Source organism: Streptopelia decaocto, assembly GCF_964273445.1.
Source record: "Streptopelia decaocto genome assembly, chromosome: 7".
NCBI classification, from domain to species: Eukaryota; Metazoa; Chordata; class Aves; order Columbiformes; family Columbidae; genus Streptopelia; species Streptopelia decaocto.
This window is the reverse complement of record NC_138661.1, coordinates 47,400,656-47,420,478: the sequence shown is the minus strand read 5'-3', so window position 1 is coordinate 47,420,478 and position 19,823 is coordinate 47,400,656. Positions and strand designations below refer to the sequence as shown.

The following is a 19,823-nucleotide window of genomic DNA, read 5'->3' as shown; positions in this document are numbered from 1 at the left end:
GGCCGGCCGGGCAGGCTGGGAGCTGTAGTCCTCACGTGGAGGGGATTTCGCGTTACTGCGGTCGTGCGCCGCGGTCCCACGTTGAAGGCTTGGCTGTTCCACCCGCTGTGGGGCTTGTGGGAGTGCGTGCGCCGTGCGAGCGGGACCTGCAGCCAGAGCTGGACCCCGGTATCAATACTGAGGTAGCAGGGACGAGGGCAAGCCCTAAATATCTGGTCTCACCCCTCGCTGATCTACTAATTTTTTTACTGTCAGTGCAAATCTCTTATTCTGAATGCATAATTTAGCTGTAAACGCTCTATTTTCAGCCAGTGGGAAGCGAAGGTGAAACATTTGTTGTGGTGCTGGTGCAGTGATATGGATCATTATGTTAGCAAACTGTATTTATGACTTTGGAAAGGAGAGAGAAATAGTCTTCTCTTTGTCTTGTGTAATTCGCAATATATCTGGTTCCAGGGCATCGATAATCTATGATCTTTCCCCATCACTGCTTCTGTCACAGCACCTCTATCCTCATTTCCGTTTGTGTTGTTCGGTAAGCAGAATAATACAAGATAAGATATGCAAATATGTAAATGCTGCTTGCATTGGGCTTCACAAGCTTGGCAGGGAAAAGGGCTTACTCCTGCAGAGATGTTGACTTCCCTCTCTCATGCTGGGAAACCTTAAAGGCTGCCATTCAATTCAAACAGAGAGGATTTTATTTTCCATCATCTTTCATGAGCAATAGGAAACAAGGCTCTGGGGAAACTATTTTAGGATATGATTTTTTCATCTGTGACCTCTTGAAATAAATTAGCGTGACTGATCATTTTGCAGACCTGTGCTACTTTCTTTAGCACTTTATCACCAACAAATCTAACCCAGTGCAACCAGCACATTAGGTAAGGCTTAGAGTCTGCTGGGTGGAGTCATCATCATCATGGTGGGCCCTTACTGAGAGAACTGGTGTGCTGCTGATTTCAGGTGGCAGGACGAAGTGGGCAGTGGGTATTGTGGATGACAGTTGCTTAGCCAGGTAACCATACAACTCAATACTCTGATCAGAAGAGGAAAACAAGTGACACGACGTTGTGTATTCCTGAGAGGAAGTATCTGAAAGATTTGGTGATGGTCTCTCTTCTACTGATGCCACAGTGATCATTTTCACCTAAACAAATATGGCAGTATCTGTAAACTACACACTAGAACAGACCAAAAGGTAAAGGGAAGGATGGTGGGATCCTAATTTTTGTTCCCCAAATGAAAGGTTTGCAGAGTTAGTGGGCTAAACAATAGCATCCCACAGGAAAAAAAAAAAAAAAAAGGCTAGTGGTTAGAGGTCAGGGTTTAAGAGCCAGGAATCTGCAATCATGTTCTCTTGACCCTGCTTCAGTCTTCAGATGAATCAAGGTAGGTCACTTTTGACATCTGAGTGTAACTGCATAACATAAAGTCCTTCATTAATAAATGTGAGAATTCATTAACATCAGTGGCAATCTTAGAGGTTGTGAAAGGATTAACAGAATTAAAGCACTATGGAAAAACAACACTGTTGTAATCTGAGCAAGCAAGCCTAAAGGAAATACAAGGATTGTTCACAGGATATCACTTAATATTGTAATTGCATCATTGACATCTTATAATCTGTCTGCTTGTCTCATTCCCAAAACAATAAAACTAGCGTTTTCTACAGTCAGAGGTAAGAAGCATTTTTCTAAGAAGTAAAACTTCTGAAATCCTGTATCCAACTGGGGAAGAGGGTCACTGTTTGGTTGTTGGTTTGATTTGGTTTGGTTTTGTGAGGGGTGTTTTTGTGGTTTTCTTGTTGTTTGTTTTTGGTTTTGTTTTTGTCCTGGTTTTGTTAAAAACAAGTTTCTCTTTCAGTGAATTTTGCCTGTCAGCTAAAGCCTTCATATTAACTGCATTTTCCTGGAGAACCAGACCTATGTTTTGGTAAACATAGCAATGGAATGCAAACTTATTGATAAGCATGGATGGACATCTCGCGAGAGGGGCGACGAGAAACAAGTGACTAAGAAACTGACCAACTGTGTATAACATTCCATTCACGTGAATACTTCATATAAAAGTGGGAGATCACGAGGATCTCGTCCCTTTTGCCTTTGCTTTTTCCCTTCTGCTTATGGCCAACATTAGGAGAGGACCTTGCTAGTCATCCCTGCGAACGGAGGCCTAGTGAGAGACTGAATCCAGCTCCGGTTGGCTGCAGAGTCTAATCCAGGACTTTGGTGGCCGGCTCTGCAGTTGCTGAGACTTTCAAGATTGGTTTTGTATATTTTGTATTATTTTCTCTATTCTTATTAGTAGCATTAGTAAAACATCTTTAATTTTTCCAACTTTCTTCTCTCTGTTCTTCTTTCCCTCCCGATCGCCTGTCCTGAGTGGGAAGGGGGGAGAGGGAGGGGCAAAAAGGGGGAAGTGGGCGGAAGAGGGGGTTAACAATACATCTGCCAGGGTTTTATTGTCACCCCGCAATCTTAACCCTCGACAGTTTTGTTTTGTGTGTTGTTGGTTTGGGTTTTTTTTTCCAGGGCTTTTCTAAAGCAATGACTTTATAAGACATGTAAAATCAGATTGATCCATGCCTAGGTTAAGAACTTAATTATGCAGAGTCACTTTGTCAGACAAGTAGGTGAAGAGATGCAAAGGGCTAGAGGGGATAGCTAACTGTCATTGCTAACCATCACAGAAATATGTGGCAAGCGAGAACATTTACCTGTGAGTCACATACAGGAACAAAGATGGTCCTGGCCAGCTAGCATTGTACTGAATTCACTCTCCAGTCCACCTCCTATTGTTGCCATTTCCTCACTCTGGGTACCTTCTAATTATGAGGAAATAATGACAGGTTTGATTTAATATCAAAGTTGAAATGCTGTTTGTAGCTGATGGTCAGAAGCCAACAGAAGTGCTTGGTAAAATGCTCTATCTGTGGTAAATTATTTCTCTTTCTTTCTCTCTCTCTCTCTTTCTCTCTCCCTTTCTCTCTCTCTTTCTCCCTTTCTTTCCCTCCTTCTTCCCTCCCTTCCTTCTTCCCTCCCTTCCTTCTTTCCTTCCTTCCTTCCTTCCTTCCTTCCTTCCTTCCTTCCTTCCTTCCTTCCTTCCTTCCTTCCTTCCTTCCTTCCTTCCTTCCTTCCTTCCTTCCTTCCTAGCTGTCTTCAAGGTCCAGACCTCCAAAATCAGATTATAAGGAATGAAGGGCGAGACTGTGTCATGTAAGGAAGGCTTGCCCTCTCGTCAGTGTGCTTATCAGAAAGTTTTGAGAAACACCAGTTCAATTACCTGCTGTGCCAGAAGCAGTTCTCTCAGTTTGAAAAAAAAACAAAAAAAAACAAAAAACAACAACAACAAAAAGACAACTTAGAGGAATTAGATGGATTGGATGACCTCTTGAAGTCTTCTCACAGCCGTTTTTTTCCACTAGTTCATGTCTATAATGGAGTCCCGCACAGGACTCCATGCAGGAATTGGTTTGGATCTCAAGAGCTAAACTGCTGTTAGTCAAGTCGTTGAGTCTGAAAATTAAACTCCACTTCTGAGTTGAGCAAATTTGCCTGCACTCAGGCCTGGTTGACATAGCTATAGTAGTGACCAATTTGGCTCTCTCTTTTTGTTCAGCCAGCCTGAGGGATCTGCGGATTGTCCTTTCTGAAGTAGTGCTGATATGTCTATATAAAAAACATGTGGACAACAGCACTACATGGAGGCTGAGTGAGTGAATGATCCCTGGACTACGAGACTCTTAAAAAGTGGCGATAACTTTCTAAGTTCAGGATCTCCTGGACCTGGGGACACGGGTGTATGGGTATGTATGCCTGTTGTCTGCTGTTGTCTGTGAGTTCTGTTCCCAGCCATATTAAAAAGCCTCCAGAATTGGCATTTCATGTGAGGAGAGAGGATTAGGGACCGTGGCTGGGAATCACTTAAATGAGAAGGAAGGTGAGGCAAAGAAGGAGTGACTTCTGAGGGCTAGGTGGGAGGTTTCTGGTGGGAGCTGAGGACCTCCCAAGGCCTTCCAGTAGGAAAATAGTTCTTCATTTGCCTTTTCACTTAAAATAGCAAGTTGTACTAGTTTTCTGTATCTATTGGTACTTGGCAAGGAATAGCCAGGGGGAACTCCCTTGTCAGGTATATATACAGCTCTCTCTGCTGGACCCTGAGGGATTTAAATGTTTCCCTACCTGGAAAATATCAGGGAGGAAGTTGCATATGTGCCCTTTGCTTTTTTTGATGGAGAGGGACTGCCAACCTTTATAAAAAACCAAACCAAAACAAAAAACCCTCAGCTTTTTAAAAAAACGGGGATTTTGTTTGTTTTTTAAAAAAGGAGAGGTAAGGGGAAGAACTGTGTGTATTACATATACAAGGCATTGAAAGAGCTGTGTGTGTTTAATGTACAAAGTATTTATCTTCAACAGAAGTCAGCCATCATGACAATAGATTCTGTGATACTGCAGAGCAAAAATCAAGAGATGGAAAGCTGAATGGCGTAATGGAAGAACTTCAGTAAATATGCTCTGTGTTTTTATACATAGCTATAGAACTCCAATGACAGATAAACCCTTTGGAAAAAATGTTATCTTTGTGATAGTCCCTCTGAAGTGAGAGCCCAAAATAAATGTGTCTGAGAGGGATTGTGTTGTGAGGAGAAATCAATCTTGCTGTTCCTAAAATAGTCAAGGTAAAAAATAAGCATAAAAAAGCAAGCAAATAACTTGACAAAACCTAATCCGGTCAGTCATTCATTCTACCTTCCCCACAATTCTTGGCTGGAGAACTGTAACCTTTTAAACTTCAGGGAAAGAAGCACACAGTTCTAGCGCACTTTGGTGGTTCAAGGCTGCCCGGAAGAGAAATCCTTGGGATATTAAGGATTCGATGGGAAGAACTATTAGGTTTTTCCCCTGTAGCATCTGTTGCAGAACAATGTTTTTTTCCTCATCGGCTTTCTGCTGCAAGGCAGAGCTGTACTCTCTAACCTCACTCTGCTGGGTGTGTGCAATTTCCCTGCTGCAAGGAAAAGTGAAGCTGTTCTCCTGTCTTGAAGATCTCTGTACTAGGTGATTCTGGTTTAGAGATCAAGCAAGATAAAGTGTAAGAGACATATTTTCCTCAGTTGCTTTTGCATTATTTGTTTTTCAATGGTGTTTCTTTAGCAACAAAGAGCAAATAATAGGAAAGAAATCTTCACAGAGCCTTCAGGCAACATTGGGTTTACTAGTACCAGCTGCCCACTTGGAAACATATTCTCAAACCAGCCTCCAACTTTCTGAAGTCCCATTTATACTATCTGATATATTGACGGATACATCAGTCTTTACATGCCAGGGCTAGGGCAGAAGTTTCTTCTTGTTGTTGTTACTGGGAATCATGCTTTAGATATATTATCAGGAGGGAAAAATTTCCCCTTAGATGTCTGGTTGCATCAACACTAAACAGTGGCAGAGAGCATTCCTGAGGCCTTTACTGTTGAATTGCTAGTGCTGTTCTTGGTGTGGTTTCCACTCATACTATCACTCTCGCCCAGCAGCTCCTAGGGTATGGGTCAGGAGTTGGCATGGACTAGGAAGCAACCTCAACAAGCACGTGCATGTGGCCACTCTCTTCAAGAGGCCAAGAGCCGAGCAGCTCTTGGAAAACTCTCTTATGCCTATTGGTCTCTTGGCTAGGAAGCAGTTCAGAGCATGTTTAATATACTAGCATAAATCTAACTTCCACATTCTTGTCCTCACTCTTTTTGCTCCAGTTAAAATGTGCTTTCCAGCAGACATGGTCTCTCTGTTCCACCTAACCCACTACATGAACATCAGTCGCCAGAGGTTTCCACAGTCCTCCTCAGCTGTTGTGCCTAAGGGCAGAGAGAGACTGCAGTTCATGACCAGGCACGAAAGCTTAAAATTCAGGAATTAAATCATCAGGCTACAAAACATGGGTTATTTTAGGTATGTTGGCAGCGACCTGTAGGGGTGGTGCAGAGTGCCCAGGCCAGAGGTGTTTTGCCTGCCTTGCAGGCTGCCTGCATCACTTAGCTGGGGGCAGACTGTCAACCATGCTTGGGGTGTTGCCAGCAGAGCCACGATTTTCTTTTTCCTCATATTTCTGGCTAGCATTGCTGTGTTGACAAAACTTTGTAGACAATCATGATGCTTCCCATAGCTAGTAAGGGAGCAGCCTTCAGTTTTTAATATGATTAAAATCTGCCCTGGAGTATAAGACAATACCAAGTGTCTTGCCACTTTAACTCAGAAAGTTAGAACCAAGCATGTCCTGATTTTTTTTGAGGGGATGACCAACATAGAAACTAAGCATCAAACAAGATGGATTCACTTTCCATTCAAATTGTGGGAGAAAAAATGCTTGCAAAATGAATGGAGCAAAAAATGACCATGAATAAAATGCAGGTTGGTTAAACTGCCAGCTGATCCTGGCAGAAAACCTCTGACTTCACTAGGAAATGGAAATTTCTAAGGACTTATTAGTCATAAAAATAGTGATGAACTTAGAATAGCCTCCTCAACCAGAAAGATTGAACTGGCTTGAAATGTGAAATACTATCAGTATAAAAATGTTGGCTCTATAAGCAGATACCATACCCTTTAACCAATTTCACTCTACTGACAAAACAGTTGAAGAAGAGCCAGCTGTGTCAAAAGAAAAATATTTTGCTGGTCAAGATGCTCAAGAACCTGATTGATTAATGGAAGCTGAAAAACCATTAGATGCTGTGAGAAAGTCTTTGTGCTAATGTAGCTGCTCTAACGCAATCTCAAAAGTATAGAGAGACATTTACAACATAAGGATCTATTTCTAAACAGTAACTGTTTTAGATGCTTCTGATGTCTGCTTTGGCCCTTTTGTGCTTATTAAAGGCAGGTGCCAGACATGAGGTAGCTGTGGTTAGATACCAGCAGGTCTCTAAATAGACACAAGGGTCCACCCCTGCTAAGAGCACTACAAGCCGGGAGTCATGTGGACCTATGACTCAAACATCCCACATGCGAATGTCCTGAAAAAGGGCTTGTGGGGACCAAATTTTCCAACTATAACAACTGGACTGGAGGAAAAAGCACTATGTTGCTGTAGTGTTTTTCAGGTAGTAGTGATGATTTTTAAGGTTGATAGTGAAGACAATACAAGCAAAGTACCCCAAGTATAAAATCATAGAATAATAGAGTTATAGAATGTGCCAAGTTGGAAGGGACCCACAAGGATCATCAAGTCCAACTCTTGTTCCTGCATGGGACAACATCAAAATAATACATTGGTTCTCATTATTTATGTTATGGGTGCAGCCAAGCTTTTCACAGTTTGTACACAGAATGGAAAAAAAAATAATAGTCTGTAGCCCCTGAATGTGTGTAATCTATGTATTTTGACACTTGCTTATAGAAGATTACCAGTTAGAAGATAGGAAATCTATGTTCTTTCTCTTTTTGTTTCTTACCAGGTAAGGTAAAGAAAATGCATACAAAACTTGTAAGATGGTGTTGCATACCCAGCATCAGAAATCCCTGTGCCAGAAATTCTGCTGCATACTGAAAGAACCCTTATGTGACGATGTTTGACATTAGACCACTGGGGGACAGAGGTGGAAATGTCTGGCAATTCTGAAAACGAACAGAAAGGTGAGGACACTTCTCTATTTTTTTTTTTTTGTCCTACCAGAAAACTTCTGGAAAATCTGACAAAAATTAGATGTACCTGTTTTAAATATATACATGCAGGAACAAAACTATTTACTTCTTCAGGAAGGAGGTATGCATTGTTACCTATATAACTTGCATGCAGAGATTTCTGCTAAGAGTATTTATGGCATAACATAGTACCAGTTCTTCACTTCTAAGTATACCTATTGCTAGAGATTGAATCCCACTACCATGGGGATTTTTATTGTCTCTTTTTCCTGGTGATATCTCTGACATTGAGGGACATCTTTCACAATGGAGAGCATTAATATTGTGGACATGTAAACACAATGGAAAGTCATAGCCATAGGGCCGAGAAAAAAATATGTAAGTTAAAACTGATGTTATAATGCAGATACAGAAGAAAGAGCTTAGGAAATAGCCATGACATTCCTATGTATTTTCATTGCACTATGCACATTGCACATTGCATTAAAGACTGGAAATAAATCTGGCCTTCAGACTGTGAAAACTCTAATTGCTCAGTGCCAGCAATTTTACGATGTGTTGTTTTTATTTGAAATAGCTACTATGAAGAATTCTAAAAGACTCTAGTGCAACAATAATATAATTTTTAAATTCACTCTAAATTTTCTCTGCATTGTAAAGGAAAATATTTAATATCAAAGCAGATTTTTTTTTCCAGAAAAAGCAATAATAATTTGTCATTGTCTGGCATTTAAAAAAAAATAACAGGGAGCTTTACTTGTACCTTTTTCTTCTACTTCCATAAGTTCATGTCACAAGGTGAGAAGCTGATACAATGTCAACAGCATCCTAATGTTTGTAAGAAAATGCAAGTTCCTAGTAATAAAGTTGCATGTTGTTTTCCAAATTAGAAGATGCAGGACTTATCTCCTAAATTAATGCAGTAGAGATATGATATCAACTGATATGATTGAACTGGATGTAGACTAAGTGGTGACCAAGAGAAAAGCTCTGTGCCCCAGCCAGTCTGCAAGTGAACTGCAGAGTTTCAGGGTACAGGATTTCCAAACAGTCACCTTTCTGTTTGCCAGCACTTACAAACTCGAGAGGAGAGTCAGCAGGAGAAAAGCCTGCTTGTGCAGCATCCACTGTAGTGCAGACCAATGCATTAGCTTCAAAACATCTTCGTCTTCAGTCAGGAGACATGGCACTGGGGTATTAGAGCATTCCTTGCTGGCAATCCTGCTGCAGAGACAGCTGTATCCTGCAGAGGGAGAGTGAACTGGAGTTACAGTTTCTCTGGACACTACAGTAAGATTTGTTACAGCTTGCCTGTCAAAACCCTTCAGTTTCTCCTAGGTAAAACATGGGCAAGGCTACTTACATCTACTTTTCTGAAGAAAGCATTAGTCAAGCACTAAGTATGTTTCTCTTTTTGAAATAAAGCACCAAGCAGTTAAAAATATCAAAAAGCTATACAAATGAGACTACTTGACATCAACCTTTGATTTAGACACCTTTGCTGGCATGAAAACAAGGCTCTTGCATTTAGCATTCTGACACATATTTCTTTTTACTGCAGTTCAGACAAATTGATTGGTCTGCATGACTGGGGAAAGTTTCTGTATTGATCACTAAACTTGACAGGTAATGCCTGCCTTAAGAACTTGCCTGTGTTTGACTCTTTTCATCTTAAAATTTCCTACATTTTTCTGTTGGTGAAACCCATTAATTTTGTGAGCATGGGACTAGGGTAGGACCATTTGGGAGCATGATTTGCAATGCTGGCCTGACTGTGCATGGTCATGCACCCTGTGCATTGTCAGTCTGTTGCAGTGACTAAAGAAGGTGCAGGTAATATGGCATTTGGCTCCATCTCTACTCACTGTACAGCTGTCATCCTGCAGGTTTTTACTGTTTTACTGTTATGATTTTTTCTAAGGAATGAAGCAAAACCATGTGGTTAATACTTGGGTTTGTACTCTTCATTGTCAGTTCTCAAACACCTTTCAGGTGACAGTATTCCTTCCTTTCTGGCCTCTCACCTGAAGCAGCTAGTGCCTTTTCAGTTTGAATTGCTATTGGGACTTTTCAAATGGGACTGAAAATTAGAGAGTGAGACCACTGCTGACAGATGTGATCTGTAATGCTCTGTGCTAACAGATACTCTCTGTGTGCTATGTAAGTCTGTGGACACCTGTCAGTATTAAAACTGGAAAGTGAGCAGCCTAACACTGCTGTGAAGAAGGCACTGCACTTGAACAGTTCATCTAAGGTAATTTTCTTCTCCTACTGCTGCAAGATGGTCCCTGTAAAATTTGGTAGACAGTCAGACTATGCCAGTTCACAAGATTATGAATGTGTTCAAACTGCAGTGTCATTGCGACAAAAAGAAGCTGGAAAATTTTCCAGCAGAAAGCATTTGGCCTGAGGATAATACGAGGCTTTTATGACTTACTTTATCTAAAGTCTTACCCAGATGTAACAACTATTCATTGATGCTCACAAAACTCCTGGGAGAAAATTCTGTGTAACATAAATCAGTGGAACTGCATCCACCTTTTTAAAGTAAATGAAAGCATGCTTTGAAACATTTTCCTTGAGGTATTTGCAACTCTAACACCATAACAGAGTTAGTTCTGGCAAGACAGAAGGAGCAAGCCACCAATGACAAAAGCAAGACATTTAATCTCTCTCATTAAGCAAAAAAAAGTAAACAAGCCTCAGAGTTGACAAAGGATAAATATAAATTTTAAAACTCATCAAAGGGGTATTTCTTCCTCCCTGCTCTCCTTTCGAATGTCAGTGTCCCTCAGCATGACTTAGCTGTGCTGAAGATAGACAAGAAAGCAGAGGCCAGCACCAGCATGGGCTACCAGCTCTCCCTTTCAGCCACAGTAGGTCACCACATTGTGCAAACAACGTAGAAGGGAAGGCAGCAAGGGAAAGCTCAAACACACTGAAGTTCATTGGTTAACTGTGGTTGACAACAGCTGCCAGAAAGGGCTCCTCCAAGACACTATATGTAAAACAGCAAGCCTCAAGCATGTACCTTTCAGTTGCATGGTTTCTTTCTTCCAACGGAGGAAGTTACCTTCAGTAGCAGATAATTAGTAGGGTCTGTTACTGGGAACCACCACTGCTGGCAGGAGAGTAGTTCTGTTGACAGAGCTTCAGACCATCTTGGTGACCTCTGGCCAGTTTAGGCTTCAGAACTCAGTGAAAGAGCAAGGACCGGCTCCAAGAGTGCAGTGATGCTAATATCAACAAACCAGCTGTAGAAACATTTCATCAGTTTATTATTCTGTATTCATTACAAAGTCTTGCTACACCACAGCCCATTGCAGTCAGCTGCAGGCACAATCCAAGGTTACTGTGACACAACCTATAATCTGTTTAACTATTTTTAGTCTGCTAAAATTTTTTGCTTGCCTAACACTTTTCCACAGCCTAAACCTCGCTTCATCACTGTCCTCTGCACTGCCTGCCTTTAACCACTGGGTGCCAGGGACCTCCGAGCAGGAAGCCACTCATGCACTAGCTCATTCTCCTGCGATGGGAATACTGCCTGCAGATAAGCAAAGGCTTGTGAATAAACCAGTATGATGTTCTCCAAAGCAAGGCATAGAGTGTAAATGTAGAGCACTCAGAGCTGCTGGCTTTTGTAACGTAAATCTCTTGTAGATGTGTGGGGCACCACACAAAATGCAACAAGAGGCCAGTGTTCAGCCCCTTCACCTAGCCGTGCGCTTGTGCTCAATTTGCATGTTGGGCTGTTAGGTGCACCCTGGGCAGTGGCATTTCAAGCTGGCCTCAGGCGCTTAGGTACTTCAGGAAATTGCATGTCCACATTTACCTCACGTTGCTGGTCTGGCAGCTCAGGCTGCCTGCAGAGCTGGGAGGTAAGAACAGCTGTGAAGTCGTGATGGTGACAGAGCTGCAGCAAGAACCTCAGCTCATTTTGTATAAGAACAGGTGAGAGAACAGTCACCATTAGTTTAAATTGCATCTCTTTAAGCAAAAGGATTCATATCCCATTAACAAGGAAATGCCGGAGTCATTCAGGGCCCTTTGTTGCAGTTGCTGCTTTTTATTGGTGTGAAATGACAATTGTGAAGGGCTTATTTCTGCCTTACTAGCTAGGATTGTCTTTTCATTCCATGTTAATATGCTGACTAGTTCAAAGACGTTCAGGTTTACCTGCTAAGAAATAGTAATAAAATCATAAAGCCTCAATTTATTTCAACAATGCCTTGATCACACATATAATTACAACAGAAAATAATTAAAAAGCAGTTTATTTCTCTGATTGTTTTGAATGGTTTAAAACTCAGAAAAGATGAGGTATATCCCATACACTCAGAAAAGCCTCTAATAATGCCTCAAAACAGAAGAGCATAATTGTAAAAAGTAAGAAACTGGAATATAAATTATATCCCTCTTTCTTCTAATAAGGCCCTACCTTATTACAACCACATACTTAAATTACCAAGGTATCATAAGGGTAAATGTCAAGATAAATACTTTGAAGATGTCCTTCCCTGTATTATTGACATCACCATGGACTATTAAAATTAAAGTGCTCTTTAAAACATAATTGATTTTGCATTATTCATTATTTGTCTGCCGTTGCCACTGTTCATTTTCTCGGGGTAAGTAGTAAATGCCCGAGAGGGGTGTTTCATAAATGTATGTTAGATGTTTCACCTCTGGCCTTTCAGAAATAGCACGAATGCAGCTGTGTTTGTGCACCTATTATTTCAGGATGTGAGCCAGCCTCTCAAAAAGCTTCCTGTTGGCAGCCTATACTTTACTGTCTTCAGCAGAGTTTTGTAAAATATCTGCTATCAGTGACTGAGGTGTGTGAGGCAATGAATGCTGTGCACTGCTGATCTGCTCTGTCATGGAAATTCCTATCTATCTCAAATTACTCGGAGGCAAGAAGTGTCATTCAGTGTCTTGAACCTGCCATAGCCAGCCAGTTGTGTCTACAGCCTCTGTGGGTGCATCTGTGTGTGCGCACGTGTGTGCATTTGCACATACACACAGAGAATAATGACTCTGATGGGGACTCCTATGACTGCGTCAGAACTAAACTGTCCCGAGACAGTGATCACATAGATTTAGTCCTTTCTAATGAGGCAATAATGCAATTTCCTTACTTGACGCCTATTGTAAAGTAAGAGTGCATTGTTTGTTGTGAGAATTGCTTAATTTTATGCTTGTATTTCTTTTCACCTCAAAACAGCAGAAATTATCTAATTGTGTTAAGACTTCAGGTTATTTTTATGTGAAACATTATGCCACAAAGAACTGAATTCACCAAGCTCTCTGCTGGCCTCTTACCAATAGGATAAGAATGAAATATGAAAAATTTTCCTTTTTTTTTAAGGAAAGCTCTTTGAGTGGATTATGCAGGATACACAGGAGTCTTCATCTCCAGTGCAAATCATCTATTAAATAGTAAATGCAGCATGTTTAACAGAAATTAATACCAACTTTCTCTTGAAGAAATACCTGTAACTATTGTGTGTGGATTCATTGTATCTCACAGTACCCATTCCCAAAGGAGTGGTTTGGAAGCAGATCTAACAAGCTTCTTTCAAAGCACTGGAGTGCTGAAACTTGCATTTCTTTTGCCAGCACTGGGACTATTTCAGTCAGAAACAAGCTGGGGTTTATGGTGAGCACTCTTGCAGCAGGAAATGCCCAACAGAATGACTTACCAGCATTTTTTTCCATATATATGAACATACATAACAGAGTGAGTGCAGCCAGGTGCCAGCTGGTCAGTGACCTCTGCCTGGGAGAGCACAGCATGAGGAAGAAGCATGAACTGGCCTTTGCAGTGCAGGACAGGGGTGTGGGACCATGGTTAGGGTGGCCAAGACAGAAAAACCTTTGTTGACTTGCTGTGGGCCATACAGGACCCTAGTAGCAGGCAGAAAAATAACAGAATCATAGAATGATTTGGGTTGGAAGGGACCTTAAAGATCATTTAGTTCTAAACCCTCTGCCATGGTCAGGAACACCTCCCACCAGATCAGGTTACTCCAACCTGGCCTTGAACACTTCCAGGGGTGGGGCATCCACAACTTCCCTGGGCAGTCCGTTCCAGTGCCTCACCATTCTCATGGTGAAGAATTTATTCCTTGTACCTAATCTAAATCTACTCTCAGTTTAAAACCATTACCACCTCCCCATCTTTCTTGTAGCCTTCTTTAGGTACTGCAAGGCTGCTATAAGGTCTCCCCAGAGCCTTCTCTTCCTCAGGCTAAGCAACCCCAACTCTCTCAGGCCCCTGGTTATCTTTGTGGACCTTCTCTGGACCCAGACAAGCAGGTTCATGTCTTTCTTATGCTGGGGGCCCCAGAGCTGAATGCAGTACTCCAGATGGGGTCTGATGAGAGTGGAGTAGAGAGGCAGAATCACCTCCCTGGACCTGCTGGCCACACCTCCAGGGTGCGATTGGCTTCTTGGGCTTTGAGTGCACATTACTGTCTCATATTCAGGCTTTTATCTATCAATACTCCCAAGTCCTTCTCCACAGAGCTGCTCTCAATCCACTCATCATCCAGCTTGTATCCATATTTAGGATTGCCTCAACCCAGGTGCAGGATTTGCACTCCTTTCCCTCTAGAGTATCAACCATACCACTCAGCTTGGTGTCACCTGCAAACTTGCTGAGGGTACGCTTAATCCCATTGTCCATGTCCCCAGCAAAGATGTTAAATAATACTGGTCCTAGTACAGACCCCTGAGAGACACAACCCACTGGTCTCCACCCAGACATAAAGCTATTGATTGCAACAATATGAATGCAACTATCCGACTAATTCCTTGTCCACCGACTGGTTCACCCATCAAATCCATGTCTTTCCATTTTAGAGACAAGGATATTGTGCAAGAGCGTCAAATGCTTTGCACGAGTCCAGGCAGATGATGTCAGTTGCTCTTCCCTTATACACTAAGGCTGTAACCCCATCGTAGAAGGCATGATTTGCCTTTAGTGAAGCCAAGTTGGCTGTAACAAATCACCTCCTTATTTTTCATGTGCCTTAGCACAGTTTCCAGAAGGATCAGCTCCATGATCTTCCTGGGCACAGAGATGAGACTGGCCTGTAGTCCCCTGGGTCTTCCCTTTATTTCCTTTTTAAAAATGGTGGTCATGTTTCCCATTTTCTAGTCACTGGAAACTCCAGTCTGCCATGACTTTTCACATATGATGGACAGTGAGTGGCTTAGCAATATCATCTGCCAGTTTCCTCAGGACCCATGGATGTATCTCATCAGGTCCCATGGACTTGTGCACATTCAGGTTCCGCAGATGGTCTCAAACCTTATCTTCTCCTATAGTGGCCGGTACTTCACTGTGCCAGCCCCTGCCTTTGGATTCTGTGAGATGGGCAGCATGGCTAGAACACTTGCTGGTGAAGACTAAGGCAAAAAAATTGTTGAGTACCTCAGTGTTCCCCATGCTTGTTGTAGCCAGATCTCACATTTTGTTCATCAGGGGGGTACCTTTTCTTTCATCTTCCTTTGTTGTCCTATATACCTGAAGAAACCGTTCTTGTTATTTTTCATGTCCCTAGTGAAGGGCCTACACTCCCAGGACATATTCCTGTGATCTCCCCAGGATATGTATCCCTGCCCCCACTGCCTATGCATTTTGGTTTTGTGTTTGATATGATAGCCAAGGTTTCTTTTGCCAGAGCCCACAAGTCTCAGGAGAACTATACTTTCACTAAGAACGCCCAAAGCCAAGTTTGGCCAAAACAGAAATATTTCATTTCACTTCAGTCTCTGACAGCCTTTGATGTCCATGTTGCTCTTATCCTACAAGACTCAGCACAAGGTAGCTCCTGATTAAGAAATGGAACAGACTGGGAACAACAAGATACACCGAGATGAAAGTATAAGTGTATTTTCAGAGCTGCAAGGACCCTAACTCTGTAATGGTGATAGGCATGGAATGGAAAGCATGAGAGAGGTGCTGTTTGGACTTGAAAGCAAACAAAAATGTTTTCTATGTCGCCTTTCACTGTGCTACAGGCAGCACAGTCCTGGGCCAAACAGCCATGCTGTGCTGTGCCGTGCCTGGCAGCTATGCTTCTGCAAGGGTGCACAACAGTGGCTGTGACACTGAGACCATGTGAGGTGTGAACCAAGCTGTGGCGTGGCAGGAGCGGGCTGTCAGTGGTGTGACTCATACTCAGCACATGAGGTTTGGCAGGTCTGCTTCAGAGGAGAGCAGGGTAACAATAGCAGTGGGTGCTGTGGGCAAAGGGTAGCAGGCCACCACCCTGGGCAAGGGTGACAGAGGCAGCCAGCAGAGACAAGAACTGTACTCTGCATTGGTTGCTTATTTATGAAAGCATAAAGTTCTTGTGTTCATATAGTAAATACTGCATTGGTTCTTATTAATTTAATTTAATTGGGTTTTTTTAAATTCAGAACATTTTATGGCTATGTTGATTTATGGTCTTTTCCTCTCAGTAAGGTGCAGAACAGAACTTGCAGAAACCCTGGCCTCTTAGGACATGGCTGTATTTAATCCTGTCACCCATGATACATAGATTAATGTGTTATCTGAATATTTTTCCATGCTGAGAAGAGCACCTAAGCATTGGTGTGCTTGTTGTTTTGTTTCCTGCTGACTGGTACATCCAGCAAACAATCCGACTTCATTCCTTGTCCCCACAATGACAGCATTGTACAATGCCACAAATCAACATCAGCTGATGCATGGTGCCTCATAGTACCAGAGACCGAATTGAAGGGCTACAGAGGAGTGTCACAGTCTTAAAAAATGATGTGGCTGAACCTAGAATTTGTTTTGGTTTGTGTTGTTTTGTTTTGATAGTTGTTGTTTAAACCAGGCTCCTCAGTATTTCTCTGTTAAAAGCATCATCTTCTAACATGGATATAAAATTACCTTAGTTGAAGGGTAAACCAAATGACAAGTCTAACATCAGCCCTGGGAAGTCACTCCTTGGCTTATAGCTACGGATGTTGCCCTGTCACTGGGGTACTTGGTTGCTTTTACCCAGGCTGTGCATCCACACTGTGACAGATTGTACTGGCCGAAGAGCCACTCCCTGGGGAACAGGAGCTCAGGGAGACAACTGTAGACATGGTTTTATTGGTAGAGTGTTCCCCTGGCAACTATATATTTTCAGAGGATTCGTGTCTGCTCAGAAAAAGAATTTATGCGTGCAACAGAAAGGCTGGATGTTGGTGGCTGACTTCATAGTTTCAGTGCATCCACATACTATACAAACGACAATGAAAATACAGTGGTGTAAAGCATGATTTAAAGGATTCTCTGCTTTTGCCTGTAACTCTTCATACCAATGCTACATGGGAGCATTGCTGCCTGAATCCTCATGTTGTGGTATCTTGCCAATATACAGTGATGTAACGTTATGCAACTTCATTATACAGTGACAAAAATGACATGAAGCAGAAGCACTACTTTTAAGAAAAGATGCCTCCACCAGTAAAAATAATTCTTAAATCAACATAAAGACAGGTTTTTGGTAGTAAGACAGCTTCGTGTCACCAGCTATTCTGAATCAGCATGTCTGGAAATTAAGCAGAATGAACTCTCAGACATAAACTGCGATAGTTTAGACAAGTATGGTTACTTTATACCTCAGGAGATATACCTAAAAGTAGGACCTCATAGACCAATCTGGAAACAGCAGAACCAAATGTCAGTCAGCCTTTTCTCTTCATTGTGCTTTTACTGTGTAGTGAAGTAAGGTAAACACGGGACAGAGTATAACCATTACAGCAGTCCTGCCAGCAACACTTACGATGTATTTCCACTAGTGTTTTAGTTCAGATCGGAAGTGTATTTTTGATGCAAATCTCCTGATCATCTCTATTGCCTGTGTTTCATTTTGCATCAGAGGCTGGTTTCAGAGCACAGGGACTAGGCTCTGTTGAGTGAAAATAACTGGATAATGTTCTCCAGAAGCACACCTAACATGCTCAGACCTCAACAGGAATCCAGTCCAGGGGACACAAATGAAGGAGATTTGAATTGAAAAAACCTGGAATATGCGTAGTGTGCATGTCAGATCCATAGCATCAAGTCTGTGTGTAGAGTATCTGCTCTACAGATTCTTGGTCTACTTGACCTTACCATGCAGATGTAACCTTACCTGTTTCTTAAGAGGATTTGAGAGGACTTACTGAAAATCAGGTTCCTAATTTTTTATCTTGCCCATACATGAAATGGACCAAGTGAAATTTTTGCCCTTCCATAGACTATGATCATTAGTAAACTAGTGCTTACACAGTATCACTGCAAGTGACATGTCATTTCTGTAAATGTACTGGTAACATTGGGGAAGACACGTTCTTTTATTCTATAGCCTCTAAAATATGTCACAACTTATATAACTAGTAAACACTTAAATTGTTGCTGAAAATGGGGCCACTTCCAGAGTGGAACGTGTCAGCTGAATCAGCACACAAATTTACAATATAACTATAGAAAGAGGGCAAAAAAAAGGGAATTGCATAAAGAATCCAATGTCTAGATAAAAATCAGCATATTGCAACGTAAGTCAGATTTGAACTAGCATTTGCCTCTGCTTTTGTAAGATTGAATGTGATTTTTAAGTATTCAGGATCCTCCCAGCTACATTTCATTGGGAAATATAGTCTGGAAATGCTCTAACTCAGTAAACAGAGGCAACAGCATAAGTCCTAGAGAAAAATGGTTTCTACAGTAGAGCATGAGAGCACTCATAGCATTTGTGATATTTTTCCTGTCTGCTTTTCTCAAAGGAAATGCATTTGAGGTACTGCTTAATGTAAGGACTTAACATTGATAAATAAGTGTCAAACAGTGTTGGGAGAAAGTGGTATATTAATTACTTAGAGAAAAATATGCTACACTTTCAACAGTCCATACTAGAACTTTTTATCTTCAGCAGAAGCAAACAGGAAACATCACTCTTTCAGTATCAACACTGATTCAGATTTGATTCAACCAGGAAAGAAAGATCTGTAGTAAAAAAAACAAAAACAAACAAACAAAAAACCCACACCAAAACAAACCAAAAAACCAAAAACCTCTTTCCTTCCTGGAAGAGGAAATGTAAAAATAGGAATAGTCTGCTTACAAATCCTGATAAAAGAGATGAAAATACCTCATTTTTTTTGCCAAAAAGAGGCTCTAGCTTGGTTTTGACAAGGCAAATATAGAGACCTAACCAGTTTCAGATATGAATACACGGCATATTAAAAAAGGTCCTTCTGAAGTGACATTGAAAACACTAAAGCACACAGAAATCCTAACTACCTTGATTTTCAAGACTGCTGTCACAAGCTCCAAAACAGTGTAAATCAATTCAATTATTCTGTGAAATATGAACCATTATCAATCCATAAAATGTAAGAGTACAGGCAATGGAATACTTGCTGACTTCTGCTGTTGGAAGCCAGCAAACAGTATCAGTACTGCTGTTAAAATCACCAGTTAAAATGGCTGTGATTATAACATGTAATTTAATTTTTGTGAAGTCACAGAATTTTATTAACTAGGTGTCAGGTGCTTTGTTTATTGAGCTCCTAATTGACAAACACAGGTAGTATACAAAAGTTCCAGAGACTCCCTACTCTTTTTTTTTTCTTTTTTTCCCCAGAATACTATTTGGTTTGTTAATTACAAAAGGTTTGCAAACCGCTTTTCTTACAGACTTGGCTTGGATATTGATTCTCAGTTAGAAACTTTCTGTCCCAACTCTCTCTTGGTCAGCTTAAACCCACAGTTTGAAAAGTGGATGCCTTAGTTTTTTATATGTTGAAGAGAAACTTCATGTTCAAAAGCCTCACAAATAGGTAAGCCTCAAATACTGCACAGTTCAAACTCCAGGCATCTTGAAGTGGGACTCTTGGAGTCTAAAAATCTCCTTCTGCTGGAGGCATGAGAATCACTGTGTTTGGACAACCATTCCCATTTCTCAAGATAAGGAGGCAGGAGAGGAGTTTTGAATTTTTTAGGTCTGACACATGGCTAGTGACTTGACTAGAGAAGGAGTCACGTTTCTTTGACTTGAACAGATGAACCTCTCAAAAGGCTGAGCCCAACTCACCTCCTGTCTAGAGCAGAGAGGTTGCTTCCAGCATACTTTCTTGGTTGCATCCAGCAGCCTGCACTCACCTGCTACTGCAAATATAATCTGCTTGATT

At 41.5% G+C, this 19,823-nt stretch overlaps 1 protein-coding gene across 1 annotated transcript in view; it reads left to right on the top strand.

Moving 5' to 3' along the window:
• Window positions 1–151: 151 nt before the first annotated feature.
• The window catches only part of PRR5L (proline rich 5 like), an 86,702-nt gene continuing 67,030 nt past the window's right edge, over window positions 152–19,823 (top strand). The window contains exon 1 of the mRNA XM_082057515.1: window positions 152–182. The gene's annotated coding sequence lies outside the window, so the exon portion shown is untranslated. The remainder of the gene's footprint in view (window positions 183–19,823) is intronic.